General features: G+C 43.0%; 1 protein-coding gene across 3 annotated transcripts in view; it reads right to left on the bottom strand.

The window, feature by feature from the left end:
* Positions 1-2,164, bottom strand: part of IL15 (interleukin 15) — a 60,624-nt gene extending 58,460 nt beyond the window's left edge. The window contains exon 1 of one of the 3 annotated variants that reach the window (XM_053256382.1): positions 2,034-2,164. The gene's annotated coding sequence lies outside the window, so the exon portion shown is untranslated. Of the gene's footprint in view, positions 1-1,481; positions 1,963-2,033 lie in introns of those variants that run through there. The other 2 variants (XM_053256381.1, XM_053256383.1) reach the window with 2 other exon arrangements.
* Positions 2,165-16,809: the final 14,645 nt, after the last annotated feature.

Raw genomic sequence — 16,809 nt, 5'->3', positions numbered from 1 at the left:
GTTGTCCCCTATTTATTAGGTACCTATTTTCACTTGATCCCAGTAAAAAGCTGTCCCCTTTTTGTGGTGATGTTGGGGGATGCCCTTTTAAAATGTTTCATTAGTGTTCACACACATGCACTAAAGTTTCAGTCCTCTCTGGGACTCTAGAAGCTAAGCCTTTATTACTTCACACTGATGTAAGCAACCTTGTGGATCACATTGAAGGCAGCATAGACACATTTTAAATACAAATATGATCAGGGGCATAGCTAGGGGAGAGGGGACCCGTGTTCATCCCTCTCCCTGGTGGCCCCCCCAAGTGAGGGAGATAATGAAGAAAATAGGGAGGGGTGGAGCTGGAGGGCCCTCAGGAGCTGGGGGCCCGTGTTCTTTGAACCGCTCAATTATAGCTACACCCCTGAATATGATCCTAAATGGAGGTTGATCTAGTTTTACTTATAAAATATCTACAATTCAAACACAATTCTAAGCTCACTTTCTAAGGAATAAGATCATGAATGCAGTATCTTGTTTAGGATTATGCTGCTTATCTAAGTGATATCTGGGTACATCAGGACTCTAGAACACTTACACATACATGCATGCACATGTACGCACATGCACACACAACTCTATGCAGATGGTACGTTTATTTTAGGGATTTCTATTCTTCCTTTGGGCCATAACAAGGTCCTCAAGGTGGTTTATAAAAGACATAATAAAGTACAAAGTTAAAGAATCACAACAAATCCAAATTAAATATGAAAGAAGAAAACAAACAAAAACAAAAAAACAAACAGGCCAATGGCAAATAATTTGCAGAAAAGTTTGTGTGTGTGTGTGTGTTCCTCTGTCAATTGCACAGTTAAACAAAGTTTTGACCAAGCCTCGAACTAGCATCAGTGATTGAGAATTGGTTGTGGCCAGACACACAGGATAGAAAATTGCTGAGTGGCTTTCATTTTGTAAACGTTGCTGAATGTGTTTGAGGTTTTTCACCCCTCAGCTATTACACAATACCTTCAGAAGTCCTGAGAGTTTAAACACTCTACTTATTATACAATAGCTGCAACAATAAGCACACTAGTATAAGAGAAAGACTGGTTGAACTCAGAAATATGACAGGCTCATGCAGCTAGCTACCCTGAAGGGAGGAGCAAAAATGTATTGATTCCAGATATACATATATGCGCGCGCGCACACTCACACACACTTATCAGTGTGCTGATAAGTTGGTGCTGAAGGTGTTTTGAGCTGAAGTTGTTATGTAATAATAGCCAGCATGGTTTAGGGGTTAGAGCAGCAGTGTTCAAACTACGTTGTTGGACAACAACTCCCTTTGGCCATTGTGCTGGGGATGATGGGAGTTGTAGTCCCACAACATTCACGGCTGGGAACCACTGGATTAGAGTGTTCGCCTAGGTCGGGAGAGATCCAAGTTCAAATCCTCACTCTGCCATGAAGCTCAGCCGTTGACACTGTCTCTCACCCGAACTTACCTCACAAGGCTTAAAGCGCGGGAGCAGGAAGAGGGGCGATGACCCATGTATGCTACGCTGGCTGGAGAGGCAATTTAAGCAATAGAGCACAGCCGCCAAAGTCTCGGCAAAATGGCATGTTCCTCAACAGCTACCGTCAGTTTTCCCAGCCAGCCTGCAGGCAGAGAAGAGCCTTCACAAGGGTCTCCCTCCCACCTGTTTGCACCTGTGAAAGTCTTGGCGGGTTGGCGGCAGCCAATTCAAAGCCAGGGAACAGAACAGCCCGTCCTCCTAACTCTGGCTGGGGTGAACCGAGAACTCCCCAGACGTCTACGAAAGCGCTTTTCCAGGCGACCAACACCCTTCCTTCCTCTTCCTCCTCCGCCTGTTTTACTTTCGCTTAGATTTTAAAAAAACAATGTATATAAAAATAATGAGGGCACTTGGTTGCGGTAGGAGACGCTCGCTGTTTGTGGCACAACGCGGGAGACCGCGGCAGCGGCGTTTTGCCCCCTCCGGCAGCCAGACAGACATGAAAGGCAGCAGGGCACGAGAGGGAAGTGAAACGGGTACCTTGAAGCAGGCGCAAAAGAGCCGCAGGTTCGAGCAAGGTCCGCGAGATGGCTGTCTGCTCAGTCCCGACTCCCGAGGCACTCGCAGTCCCTTTATAAACGGGAAGGAGGGGAGGGAAGTTTGACGGTCCCTCCCTCCTCTCCAAGGGCGTAGCAAAGTTGGAGTGGGCCCAGAGAGGAGATTTTAAAATGCCAACCCCCCCTTCACTGCTTTCCTCTCCTTCTCCTGGCCCGATGTCTCTGCTAACTATCCCAACTAGGTGTAAATTATAACAGCAGAACTTGGGATTTCGCTACGGAGACCTCACTATTGCTAAAGAAAGCAGAACTCTAAAATAGGTGCAGAATTTTCTTCAAAAATTCTTCAGAATTTTTCATCTAAAACTGATCCTAACCATACATATTTAAAAGCACTCATTGCAAGCATGTTTTATTTGCAGGCATATTCAGAATTACAGTACAAGCCTCCTAGAATTCTTCCACAGACTTATAAGCCCTTGAAACCAACTAAGCAACTTTTTTTCATACGTGAGACCTGGGCGAGGGGGGGGGGGTGTCTCCTACCCTTCAATCAGAATTGAAAATAGCTCCCCTCTGCAATTACCACTAGGCAGTATCGCCCCTTAAGCTCAGGAGTACAGGCACCACATGCCCGCCCCATCCCATCTCCCAGGAATCATCAGACTTCACTGCCTTATGGGGAATCCTCCAAACCCTGAAAGCTAAGTAAACGCCACCAGATCCTCACTAGACCCAAAGGATCCAGACCCTGTGCTATGCCTCTTCTCCCCCACATGATAACTACTAGATCCTCCTTCCGCCTCTGGAGAGACTAGATGTCCTAAACTAAATATAGGCTGTTCCCAGTAAAGCTGCTTTTTGTATTGGCTGATGGTGATTTCTGTGGCCCCTATGGTTTTGAGGTGTTGAGAGACTAGATGTCCTGACCCACCAACCCCTTCCTCACTGGAACATCTGCAAAAAATACAAGCTACCTGTAGCCAAGAATTGGTGGGACCATAAAATTGAAAAAGTGGTAGAAAATGAAGATGTAAAAATATTATGGGACTTCCGACTACAAACAGACAAACATCTGCCACACAATACACCAGATATAACTGTAGTCAAGAAGAAAGAAAAACAAGTCAAAATAATCGACATAGCAATACCAGGGGATAGCAGAATAGAAGAAAAAGAAACAGAAAAAATCACCATATACAAAGATCTACAAATTGAAATTGAAAGGCTGTGGCAGAAAAAGACCAAAATAATCACAGTGGTAATTGGCACCCTGGGTGCAGTTCCAAAAGACCTGGAAGAGCACCTCAACACCATAGGGGCCACAGAAATCACCATCAGCCAATACAAAAAGCAGCTTTACTGGGAACAGCCTATATTTTGCAACGATATCTATAACAACCAACAGTATTGATGATAAAATTCAGCCATCCCAGGTCCTTGGGAAGGACTCGATGTCTGGATTGACAAACCAGTCTATAACACCTGTCTGACTGTGTAAACAAGAAATAATAAATAAACATCTAAAACATCAAGTAAAATAAACCATCTGCTATACATGGACGATCTGAAGTTGTATGGAAAGTCCCAGTCGGAAATCAAATCACTGCTAAACACTGTCCGTATATTCAGTAGCGATATAGCAATGGAGTTTGGACTAGACAAGTGTGCTGCATTAATAATGAACAGAGGGAAAATAAGAAAAACAGAAGGAATAGAACTGCCCAATGGAAGCAACATCAAGAACCTGGAAGAGAAAGAACATTACAAATACTTGGGCATTCTCCAGGCTGATAACATGGCACACACTGAAGTTAAAAGAAAAATTGGAAGTGAATACATCAGGAGAGTTAGAAAAATCCACAAGTCCTAACTCAATGGCGGGAACACACTACACGCAATAAACTCCTGGGCTATACCTATTATCAGAAAAAGTGCAGGAGTAATAGACTGGACCCAGGCAGAGCTAGAGACGCTAGATCATGAGACCAGGAAAATAATGACCATCAATCATGCTCTGCACCCTCGCAGTGATGTAGATAGGCTATATCTCCCTCGCAGCTCAGGCGGAAGAGGAATGCTGCAAGTTCATCAAACAGTAGAGGAGGAGAGAAGGGGCCTTGAAGAATACATAAAGGACAGTGAAGAAGATGCACTTAAAATGGTCAATAATGCAAAACTATTCAACACCAATGAAACAAAGCAGGCCTACAAGAAAGAACAAGTCAAGAACCAAGCAGAAAAATGGAAAAAGAAGCCACTGCATGGTCAATATTTGCACAATATAAGTGGAAAATCAGACATCACCAAGACCTGGCAATGGCTTAAGAATGGCAACTTGAAGAAAGAAACTGAAGGTTTAATACTGGCTGCACAAGAACAGGCACTAAGAACAAATGCAATAAGAGCAAAAGTAGAAAAGTCAACCACAAACAGCAAGTGCCGCCTTTGTAAAGAAGCAGATGAAAGCGTGGACCACCTAATCAGCTGTTGTAAAAAGATCGCACAGACTGACTACAAACAAAGGCATGACAAGGTAGCAGGGATGATACACTGGAACATCTGCAAAAAATACAAGCTACCTGTAGCCAAAGATTGGTGGGACCATCAAATTGAAAAAGTGGTAGAAAATGAAGATGCAAAAATATTATGGGACTTCCGACTACAAACAGACAAATATTTGCCACACAATACACCAGATATAACTGTAGTCGAGAAGAAAGAAAAACAAGTGAAAATAATCGACATAGCAATACCAGGGGATAGCAGAATAGAAGAAAAAGAAATAGAAAAAATAATACAAAGATCTACAAATTGAAATTGAAATGCTGTGGCAGAAAAAGACCAAAATAATCCCAGCGGTAATTGGCACCCTAGGTGCAATTCCAAAACAACTTGAAGAGCACCTCAACACCATAGGGGCCACATAAATGATCTAGAAGTTGGGGTAAGCAGTGAAGTGGCCAAATTCACAGATGACACTAAACTATTTAGCGTAGTGAAATCCACAACAGATTGTGAGGAGCTCCAAAAAGATCTCTCCAAACTGGGGGAGTTGGCAATAAAATAGAGCCAGCATGGTATAGTAGTTAGAGTGCTGGACTAGGACTGGGGAGACCTGAGTTCAAATCCCCATTCAGGCATGATACTTGCTGGGTAATTCTGGGCCAGTCACTTCTCTGTCAGCCTAACCTACTTCACTGGGTTGTTGTGAGGAGAAACATAAGTATGTAGTACACTGCTCTGGGCTCCTTGGAGGAAGAGCGGGATATAAAATGTAAAAAAATATAAATAAATAAACAAACAAGCAAACAAACAAACAAATAAATAAATAAAATGGCAAATGTAGTTCAATGTAAGCAATTGTAAATTGATGTATATTGGGGCAAAAAGGCCAATTCTATGCTAGGGAATGGGATTGAAAATAAAAATGCTGATATAATGCCATTATACAAATATATGGTGTGGCCACATTTGGAGTAATGTGTTCAGTTCTGGTCACCATACCTTAAGGAGAACATTGTAGAACTGTAAGAGGTGCAGAAGAGGGCAAACAAGATGATCAGGGGCCTGGGAGCATGTTTCTTATGAGGCAAGGCTATAACATCTGGGGCTCTTTAGTTTGGAAAAGTAGTGATTATGGGGAGACATGATAGAAGTGTATACAATTGTCCTTTGCCAACTGTGACCAGAACCTCAGGGGTATACTCGTGAGTCAAATGGGCCATAACCCAAAATTTGGCTTTTTAAAAGCCAAATCTGGGGCCCTGACCCCCAGAAATGACCCCTAAATCTCCAAAATTATCCCCGAACCCCCCAAAATGATCCCTATGACCCCTGAAAATGACCCCAAAAAACCATCCAAATTTGAAAAAACTCTCACCAAATTACAGATACTCAGGTCGCGGTTGGTGAGGGTGGATGCAATTTCCCAGTTGTGGATACTCAAATCCGCAATTGGGAAATCCGTGTTTGGCAAGGGACAACTGTAAAATTATACAAGGATTAGAAAGAGTGGAGAAATTTTTCACCCTCTCTCACAACACTAGAACCAGGAGTCACCCCATGAAACTGAAGGTCGGGAAATTTAGGATCGACAATAGGAAGTACTTTTTGACACAGTGCATAATTAACCTATGGTATTCTCTGCCACAAGATGTGGTGATGGTCACTAGCTTGGATGGCTTTAAAAGGGATTTGGACAAAGTCGTCGAGGACAGGTCTATCAATGGCTACCAGTTTGATGGCTTAGGCCACTCCAGCCTCGTGGGCAAGATACTGCTAAATAGAGCCAGAGCAACAACAGGAGAGAGAACAAGCCCTCACCCCCTGCCTGTGGGCTTCTCAGAGCCATCTGGTGGGCCAATGTGTGAAACAGGCTGCTGGACTAGATAGGCTTTGGGTTTGATTCAGCAGGGCTGTTCTTATGACTCGCAAGTGTCACAAACATGTCACTGTGCAGGTGCGTGGAAGCGACTCTAGTGACTTCTCTGCTCCAGGCCTGCCCAGCCTAGGCCCACTGCTTTTGCCACCGCTGAGGCAGCTGGTCGTGAGCTGACCACAGGCAGGCCTGCTCGACCCTCAGCACCCCACCCCCAGCCATGCAAAAGAGGAGGGGTGTGTGCCACAGGCTGGCTCTCAGCATTGTCTGCTCGACTGCTTGGTGCTGTGGCAACCCTGTCCCCCAGTGGGACATTTCCCCCCCCCCGCCCCAGTGTGGAGGACCAGACTTCCACCTGGGTGCCTCTGTCTACATGTGCTGAGCGAAGGTGGCCAAGTACTAACAGAGGCCATTGCATCATAACCTGTGAGCAGAGAAGGCTTTGGAAGCGGAACCTACATAAGGACACAGTTTGCTCGGGGCTGACTGGCTCCTGAGAGGCTTAAGATGCACCCACCCACCCCCCAAAGGCTTGTAGCGCCTTTAAAACTCAGTGCTTTCTTGTGGCAGAAGCTTAAAAGTAATCTTCCATTCTGCAAAAAGGTGCCAGGCTCATGCCTCTTATGTGGCCCAGACTGCCCAAACCAGTGCTCAAGCTATTTTGTGGTTCTATAGAACCAGGGGAGGGCATTTTATCCCCGTGGCCTTAAAACTTTTTCAAGCAAAATCATTGACACAGTTATTGTATGGTGCCCAATTGGGTCCTTACCCAGATCTGTCCCCCCAAGAAGTGGTGCAGTCTAAATTATTGAGAGCAATATTTCAGACTCCCAAGTGCACCTCCAATGCGAGGCTTAGATTGGAGGTGGGTCTCATTAGAGTTGAGGCCAGATGCTGGCAAATGGTGCTGTTTTATTGGCTGAGGGTTTTTTCCTCGGACACAGGGCTGAGCTGCTTAGTATTAGAGGATTCCTATCAGTTGACCTGGAAGTGTGCTCTGAACCAAAAGATGACCGCCTTGGGCCTTGATCAGTCTGCCTTGCTTACGCAAAGTTTGGAGACAGCTAGGAAAATCATTAAACAGAGGATATTGAGAGACAAATGGATATAGCGAGGGCACCTGACTTTCAGAGCCAGGAATCAGTCAGGTATAGTTTGGCCCCAGCATCCTATTTCACTATCTTGGAGGTGCCCCCATGTAGAAGAGTTTTTACCCTGGGAAGATGCAATGTCCTGCCTTCAGCCCTCTTAAAGGGCAGATATAGAGAGACTCCCTATGGGGAGAGTCAAGTGGAAACGGTTACCCATGTGCTGTTGGAATGCTTGTTCTATAGAGACCTGCGTCAGGATCTCATTTACCCTTTGATGGCTAAATGCCCAGGTCTTGATTCTCCTCAGATGATTGGCAGGCTGTTGGAAGGAAGTAATTCCAGCACCACCAGACAGGTAGCTAAATTTTGTAGCGCAGCCCTTAATGACGGGGAAATAGGTGATGGATTTAAGGCCAGAGCAACTTTTGCAACTACAATGTGGCTAACTGTAGGTGGGCACGCAGATTTGTATAGTATCAGTAAATCTAACAACAAAATTTTTCCAAGCTCCTGAATTGTTTAACCCCTCTCAGATTCAGGAGTCGGGAAGGCACCTGTTAAAATTTTGATCTCTATGTAATAATCTCATAAGTATGAAATACTGCTGTCTCCTTTTATTCTTAGTTATGCATTTTTAGTAGTTCTGGCGGGTTCACTTTCAGTACCTTGATCGATGTTCTGAAGGACTTGTTAAAATTTATTTGGTTTTATTGTTTGTAGTAGAAGTTTGACTGTTTTTTCTTCTACATTTGTTTTAACCTTATGCTGGTCGCTGACCGAAATAAAGAGATTTGATTTGATTACAAAAAGGTGCTGCTGCTATGTGAAAATGTCACCTCCTGAATACACGCAGGAAAAAGTGGCACCTTAAAGCTATGGTTTTGTGCATCTCTCTGTAATGGACTACATTGAGTAACCCCAAAGGGTACATCTGAAATGGTGACTATCTCATATTTAGCATGGGAGATCAATTGTCCTTATCCAACCCCAGTACTGTATTTAGTGGACTGCTGCTGGTGTCTACCTTGTGTTTCTTTTTACTCTGTAAGCCCTTTTGACAGAGGTGTGGACTTCTTAATTTCCTGGAAGGTGGACCCTGGAAATTACTCTGTTACCCAACAGGCTACAAGAGCACCACCCCATCTATTAGCCCTTTACTACATACCAAAATGCAACAATTCCCCAATGCCAGCTGAACAAACAAGATAGCATTGTGCCTCCTAGGGACTTCCTAAGTCCCTATGAAGACAAGACAGGGACTGACTGATTAAGCTGCCAACCAGTAAGCTTCCAGATGTTACCTGGATGTCCGGAGGTGGGAATGCCCCCTTCGGGAAATCCTGGAGCCCTCCCCCTGAAGCTTATGCTCCTGACTTTTGGAACATCATGTTCGTTTTTTCCATGTAAACCAATTTCAGATGTGTTTTGCTGAAAATTGAAATACAATAATTAATAGTAAAATATAACAACTAAGAGGTTGTGTTAAAATGTCTGATCTGGCATTTGTAATGAATGTGGTATTTGACTACATTTAGATTAAAATATTAAAAAGACCCCTTTGGTTTAAGGTCCTTGCAATTTCTACTCATACTATATAAAAGCACTTTAAGGGTGGGGGAAGATGCACTCTCCCCCCCCCCATTCCCCCTGCTGGTGCTCAGTTCCTTAAACATTTCCCGGGCTGGCAGAATACCTCCCTGCCGGCCCCTTCGCTATGTTTACTGGAAATAGCGGAAATGCCTGCTTGCAACATGCGTGAACATGCACGTCAAGCATGCGCAATATGCGCACGTGTGCAGGCACATCCACTACTTCCAGGTACTTCCAATAAATGTAACGAAGGGCATGGCAGGGAGCTATGCTGCCGCACCGGGGGATGTTTAAGGAACCAAGCGCCTGCGGGGAAAACACAGCATGGGGGGTAAGTGCATCCTCCCCCACTCTTAAAGCTGCAACCCCCTGCCATTGAACTGGTGGAACCAGCCACCGTTTGAACCGGTTCGGAAGCCCGTGCACATCCCTATCTCTGGGTAGTTTGATTGATAGATGATTGATTACGTGCCATCAAGTCAGTGCTGACTCTTAGCGACCATATGGATAGATTCTCTCCAAGATGATCTGTCTTCAACTTGGCCTTTAAGGTCTCTCAGTGGTGTATTCATTGCTGTCATAATCAAATTGCCAATTGATCTGTGAACTGAATGACCTGTAATGACATAATTTTTATTATGTTGAAGAACAAAGCAAATTGAGGTGGAGGTGGAAGTGGAACTCTGAGCAACAATAAGGGAAGGATCATGGTTCACAAATATTTTCAAGTCCGCCCCAAAAGAACTACAACTTGTAATTTCCATGCTTTTTAGTTCATTAGTGAAAGTTGTAAGCATTGTAACTCATCTTAAGCCACTGGCTTTTAAAATATTTTAACTTCTTCATTCCTTTTTGAAAAGGTACTATATCAATGAAGGGTGTGTGTGTGTGTGTGTGTGTGTGTGTGTGTGTGTGTGTGTGTGTAAGAAATGCACCTCTATAATTTTACAACATTTTCAGAAGCATAAGCCACTTCACCTATATTATCTTGTTAAATGTGTACAGGATTATGTTCTGCAACTTAACACAATTCATTTTATTCATCTGAACACCAGTTATTAGCAAAGTTAGTGAAATGAAACCTCAATATTCAGAGACAGTATATCTTGTATTATCCGATTATGAAAAATCTATAAAGTACTATACTCTGCTCAGAAAGATTTGCAAATGAGTGCTCATTGTAAATTTAAAATGATATAGGGACTGGGTGTGTGTGTGGATAAGAGTACTCTACCAGTGTTAGTACAATAATTTTTACAACAGCCCTGCAATGCTGTTCACTAAAGAATCAACACATTTTATACCCGGTTCATACTAAAAACTACTTTGTGTACTTTTCTTCCCATAAGGAAAATAGATTTAACAATTTAAAAGATATATTTTGGGTTCAGACGACTAGAGCTAGATGCTATCGATGCCAACATACATTAGCAGCTTCTAAAAAGGAATTATAGATATTTCTTCCACACTTGCACTTGTTGCAAAGCTATTATTTTAATAAGCTTGTGGAGACTTTATTCATACTTATTGGTATCTGTCTCTCTTCTGTCTACAAAGTAGTACATTTTAAAGAGGCTACCACTTCCTAGTGTCTGTAAGTACCTAAATAAAGACACAAAGTACTACCTGTAAAAGCTGTCCCGAGGACACAGCCTCTGAGCACACAATGCATCAGTCAATGCATCAAGAGGGAATCCAAATATTATGTGCTAATATTTTAATATAATAGTCATGAAACCATGTATGTCAGATAGATAGATAGATAGATAGTTAGTAATCATTGAAATAGTCTCTGAGTATCCAACTAGAAGAATAAAATCCAATAGTTTATTTCAAAAATGTTGGGTTGCCAATAGGATGGGAGAAGTGTAGACAGGTGTTCTCATCTGATCTCAGTATAAGTGTATAAATTCCAGACAAGGAGAAGGTTTTATTTCTCTCCTTTAAAAAAACAACAACTACCCAGAGATTATTTCATTGTTCCCTCTCCTATGTTTTAAAGGGATCTTTCCATTGTTCTCCCCCTCTATATATTTTTATTTTCATTATGCCACATGCAAACACACACCCCGCACCCATTTTGAACAAGAATCTTTACACACACACACACACACACACCATTTTGAACAGGAATCTTTCAAGTAATCCCTCACCACATTTTTACATTTTCATTATTCCTCCCATATTTTTAAAAGGATCCTTCCATTATTTTCCTTATTTAAAAAATACATTGTCCCCCCTGTTTTTGTAGAGATCTTTCTATTACTGGTGCCTTATTAACAGCAGGACATACCCTGGAGAAGGTATGCAAAAGTACTGTTGGGTAGCTGATGCAGACATAGAAGAGGCACAGGAGACACATAGAAGAGTTACCAGTCTCTGCTCTGAACAAGGTCAGGTCAGGCCCAGAGCTCAGCTTGCTATGAGTTGGTCAGAACAGTAAGAGAGAAAGGCAGGCAGCAGCGATATTTACTGAGAGAGAGGTTAGTAGAAAGAATCAAGCAGCCATTTGACATGTGCTGTGATGTACACCTTCAGGTGATTACCTTGTTATAATGGGGACTTCAAAGGCTAACAACAGGATAAGTTCTCAACAGATTAAAAAAAACAACATTAAAAACTCACATTCTTCTATGGACCTGAATTTTTGATACATTTAAAATAAAACTGGGAGGAGATTACCCTTAGCCCAATTTAGGTCACCAGGAACCTTCTTAGGATCAATTTTCAATCTGCTATATCTTGGTCATTTCCCAATGGATGTACGTGAACTTTGGAGAAGTAGTGGAATGTGACACCTAGTTGCTTCATGCTAAGTTCCAGGGGGATTGGACGGATTGTTTGAATTCCACAACCAATAGAATGTTCAGCACCTATAATGGTGAAATGCAATTTGTACAACTAACCTAAACTATAAAAGCACTAGCATGCCTATATGAAGTCATGCACCACAATGGTCAAAGGAACAATGAGACAAAACAGAAACTGGACAACAGAAGCATCAGTTGAGAAACCACAGTTTTAACAGCAGCCAGAGGAAATAGGTATGACTCGGGTGACATTGATTGACTGTTACCAGTAGGAAACAAACTCCTTTTTGAGGATTTAGCTTATGGAGCACTTAAGAGGTTAAATGCATTTGCAATTTAATTTTTGACCATGATCATGCATACACAGTTGCTAAGAAAATTCAAAAGTAATGCAGGTGTCAGGCAATATTATGCAAAGGCATGCTGCAGTACCACCTGCAATCTCTCTACATTAAATTCTCATTCATTTTCTTAATGACACAAAAATGTGCTTCCTAATTACCCTAGGGACACTTAATAGCCATCAAAACATTACTAACCATAGCAAGGTGCTTATTTATAGCATAAATTATTCTGAAACACTCACCATCCACAAAATAGCCCTTTCTAATATATGCAAGCCTCATTTCTAGTGGGCACAGGCTATTTGGCAAGATATAGACAATTACCATCACTAATGAGCAACTAAATTACAATTTAGTAATTTAAGTGCAATGACAAACAAAGTAAATAGTTTACAAGATGCAAACGCTGACCTGAATTAAACACTAGCCTGAATTTACCAACAAACATAATTGTTAAGTAAAATATGCTTGTATTATATTAAAATAGAAAATTAAGGCAATATCACCCAATTTGCCACAATTTAAGGCAATATCCCCTAATTTTCAAAATGGATACTCTTTACAAAAGTGATTTTTCCCCCCCTTACATGACTCTCATGGGAGTGATTTCATTTCTGCCATGGTCAATACCATCTTTTGTCAGTGAATAGAGTTAGCATAGCACTAGCCAATAACAAAACCCAGCACACCTTTCCCTCTCCCCACCACAGCAGGGAGCGTTCTGGAACATAGGTAGCTGCCATATACCAAGTCAGACCATTGGTCAATTTGGCTCAGTATTGTCTGTACAGACTGGTAGAGCGAGGCTTCTCCAAGTTTGCAGGCAGGAGTCAAGGAGGGAACTTGGAACCTTCTGCATCCAAGCATGCATGTGCTCTTTCCAGAGCAGCCCCATCCCCTAAGGGGAATGTCTTACAGTGCTCACATGTAGTCTCCCATTCAAATGCAACCAGGATGGAGCCTGCTTAGCAAAGGGGATAATCCATGCTTGCTACCACAAGACCAGCTCTCCTCCCTTAAGGAGGGGAGTGCCCTGAATCATTCCAGTGGCAACAGGTGTTATACTAAATACTGAGTAACTGAAGAACAGTCTTGATCAGTCATCCTCTCAAGGCTCAAAGTAAGCATCTTGTTCAGTAAACCCTTGGACTCTAGCTCCTTCTCAGTCTGAACTAATTGTCTATATAGAGGATAATACATTATATAGAGGAAAGAAAGAGGGTCTTGGGAAGAAAGCTTAGATTGTGGTAACCAGCATGAATTGTCCCCTTTGCTAAGTAGGGTCTACCTTGGCTTGCATTTGGATGTGTGACTACATGTGAGCACTGTAAGACATTCCCCTTAGGAGATGGGGGAGGCATAGCTCGGTGGAAGAGCATCTGCATGCATGCACACATGCAATAGGTCCCAGGTTTCCTTTCTGGCATCTCCAGATGGGACTGAGAGGGACTGCTGCCTAAAACTTTGGAGAGCTGCTGCCAGTCACTGTAGACCAGGGGTTCTCAATGTTGGGTCCCCAGATGTTATTGGACTTCAACTCCCATAATTCCCAACCAAAAGCCACTGAGGCAGGGGATTATGGGAGGTGAAGTCCAAAAATAGCTGGAGACCCAGCGTTGAGAACAATGCTGTAGACAAATACTGAGTTAGATGAACCAGTGGTCTGACTCATTATAAGGCAGCTGCCTTTGTTCCTATGACAAAACTGTTTTCAAATCTACTCACCTGCCTGCTTCCCTTGTCTGATTTTTGAGCTTGGACTTCTACTTTCCCTACTCTACCTTGGTGATAATTCTAGAATCACCAACCCTGACATCCTCATCCAAATCCCACATATGCAGCATGTCAGCCCACAGTGTGCTAAAAGCATGCATCTGCCACCTTGATCTGAGCCCCTGGTGGCGCAGTGGTAAAACTGCCGCCCTGTAACCAGAAGGTTGCAAGTTCGATCCTGACCAGGGGCTCAAGGTTGACTCAGCCCTCCATCCCTACGAGGTCAGTAAAATGAGTACCCAGAATGTTGGGGGGCAATATGCTAAATCATTGTAAACCGCTTAGAGAGCTTCCAGCTATAGAGCAGTATATAAATGTAAGTGCTATTGCTATTGCTATCTACAAATGCATACAAAATACAGTACAGCAATGACAGGCCAGCTGTACCCCAATGTAAAAGCATACAGAAACATGAAATAGTTGTACAATTTTTATAGACGTTTACATTTCAGATGACATTATAGGTTTAAAGTTCCTAACCTCTATTCTAGCTGATAAAAGTCTGCCCTGCCCTAAGTGTCATTGGCCTTGGTCCAGGTAAAGTCACTTGTGAATAAGGGCCAAACTGGAGCTTTGCCAGACATATATTCTAACTTTATTTAAAATCGCTATGGAAAATAAAAGGGGAAATCCACACTATGAAGAAGGTCATGTATTCTTAGTGCCATCAGCTGGCAATCTGAGGCAATCAGTGAAACCACTGAAAACCCACCATCATTTTTATATTTCTTTTATTCTAATTCGTGGCAGCGGAGGGGAAGAGAGATGATTGTTTCACAGATTATCAGCAGATTAATTTATTACTTTTATTTATTTCGCGCCCTTATATACCACACTAAATATAAATCTCTGGGTAGTCTGCAATTTTAAGACACAAGCAATGAAAGCATTAACTCAATTAAAATAGTTAAAATATAGATAATAATAACTTTAAAACTTAAAACTAAGAACTAAAAGCCTGATTTCAACCAGAGGCGTAACTAGGGAAAACAGTGCCCGGGGCAAGCACTGAAATGGCGCCCCCCTGTGCCCCCCCGCCCCCCAACATACTACATTATACTTAGGTTTTTCCTCACAAGCGCCCGCCGCCGCCGCCAAGCCAGGCCACTGACTGTCCGCCAGGCACCAGCAAAGCAATGGGGGGGGGCACGGGTGGTGCGGAAGGGACCGCTCGTGGGGGAGGGGGCGCCGACGCGCTCCCTTGACTGCTGCAGCGTTGCTGCACTGAGCAGGAAACATTTGTATTAACAAAAAAAATTTAAAAATTTTTTGTCATGGCGGCGCCCCTCATGTGACCAGAAAAGATGGCGCCTGGGGCACGTGCCCCCCCTGCCCCCCTATAGTTACGCCTCTGATTTCAACAGTTATGTTTTCAAAATTTTATTTAAAACATCCAGAGATTAGGAGGTTCTAATTTTGGGGATGTGTTCCAAAATCCTGGAGCAACCCTAGAAAATGCCTGGTTTTGGGTCGCCACCAGACAAGCTGGTGGCAAGTGGAACTGGACCTCCTCTGATGATCATAATAGGCAGCAAGGTTCATGAAGAAGAAGGCATTCTCTTTAATAGCAGATAACATTAAGAATATGATGTGACATCTTTCTTCTTAGTATGGATTTCCCATTTTATTTTCCATGGTAATTTACATCTAGAAGGGCCCTGGACGCAACGGTGGCAGTTGTGTGGGCTTAAGCATGGCTTGCCTCCGTGCGGCCCCTCTGTCCAGAGGTGCTTTTACCCCCTGGACTTTGGGGATGAGTTCCAGGGCCTCCACATCCCCTGGGGGCCCCCAAATCTTCTTTAGTCTGCCCTGGGTGGTGTGGTTGCCGCTGGTCCGCACAGCGCCAAGCAGATGAAAATGATTATGACCTATGCTGTGTGCTTTAGAGACAGACGGAGGAGGAAAGAAATAAGTGGGATGGAAATATGTTAAGTTGCATATTGACAGGGTACACCTAGATAATTTGGGTGCCCGGACTGCCCAGCTACGAGCCACCACACACACGAGGCCCCCCGAAACCTCCTTTGGGGGGCCCACCACACCAAACCTCTGCTATTTGTTTTTTAATTCTTACTGGAGCAGAGGGGTGGCTGTGGGGTGGGGGAGCGGAGCAGTTCTTCTCTCCTCTCTCCTCTCCCCCTCCCCGGCAGCGGCGAAGACCGGATTGATGCTGGGCCCGTCCGCTCAGGCCAGCGTCTTTTACCAACTGCAAGGTGTGCCTGTGCAGTTTAGAGATCATCACAAGCCTGTGACATCACTGCCCTGAGCTATTTTTGGAAGAACGGTATTTGAATTAAATAAATAAAAATAATAAAATAAATAAGAAAGCCCTTAAAACCGTTTTTTTTTTTTGGTCTGGCCTTTCATGGTTTTTAAATTGTTTTTAAATGTTTTTAATTGTTTAATGGTTTTAAACTGTTTATTTGGTATTGTATTGATTGTTTTTAATTGATCGAATCACAGGTTTGGTTTTGTCCTTGTGCACCACCCAGAACTGTTTGGATGGGGTGGTATAGAAATGCAATAAATAAACAAATAAACAATAATTTAGTATTTTCATTGTCCCAAGGGCAAAGAACTCTGCCATCTTTGTATTTCATTGTTTCGTTTGCCAGTTTCATTCATAAGAACATATGCAAGTGAGCCAGATAAATATAATAATTTCATTCCTCTTTTGGAGCAATCTTTTAGCCTACTTTCCTTAAGAACAGTAAGCTTATGAGATCACCCAGCTCTTTGTGTATGTCCTTATCAACTTCTCAATGCCTGG

The sequence above is a fragment of the Hemicordylus capensis genome, chromosome 5, assembly GCF_027244095.1.
Source record: "Hemicordylus capensis ecotype Gifberg chromosome 5, rHemCap1.1.pri, whole genome shotgun sequence".
NCBI classification, from domain to species: domain Eukaryota; kingdom Metazoa; phylum Chordata; class Lepidosauria; order Squamata; family Cordylidae; genus Hemicordylus; species Hemicordylus capensis.
Note: the sequence above shows the minus strand (reverse complement) of the source record. Positions and strands in the feature narration are given on the sequence as shown.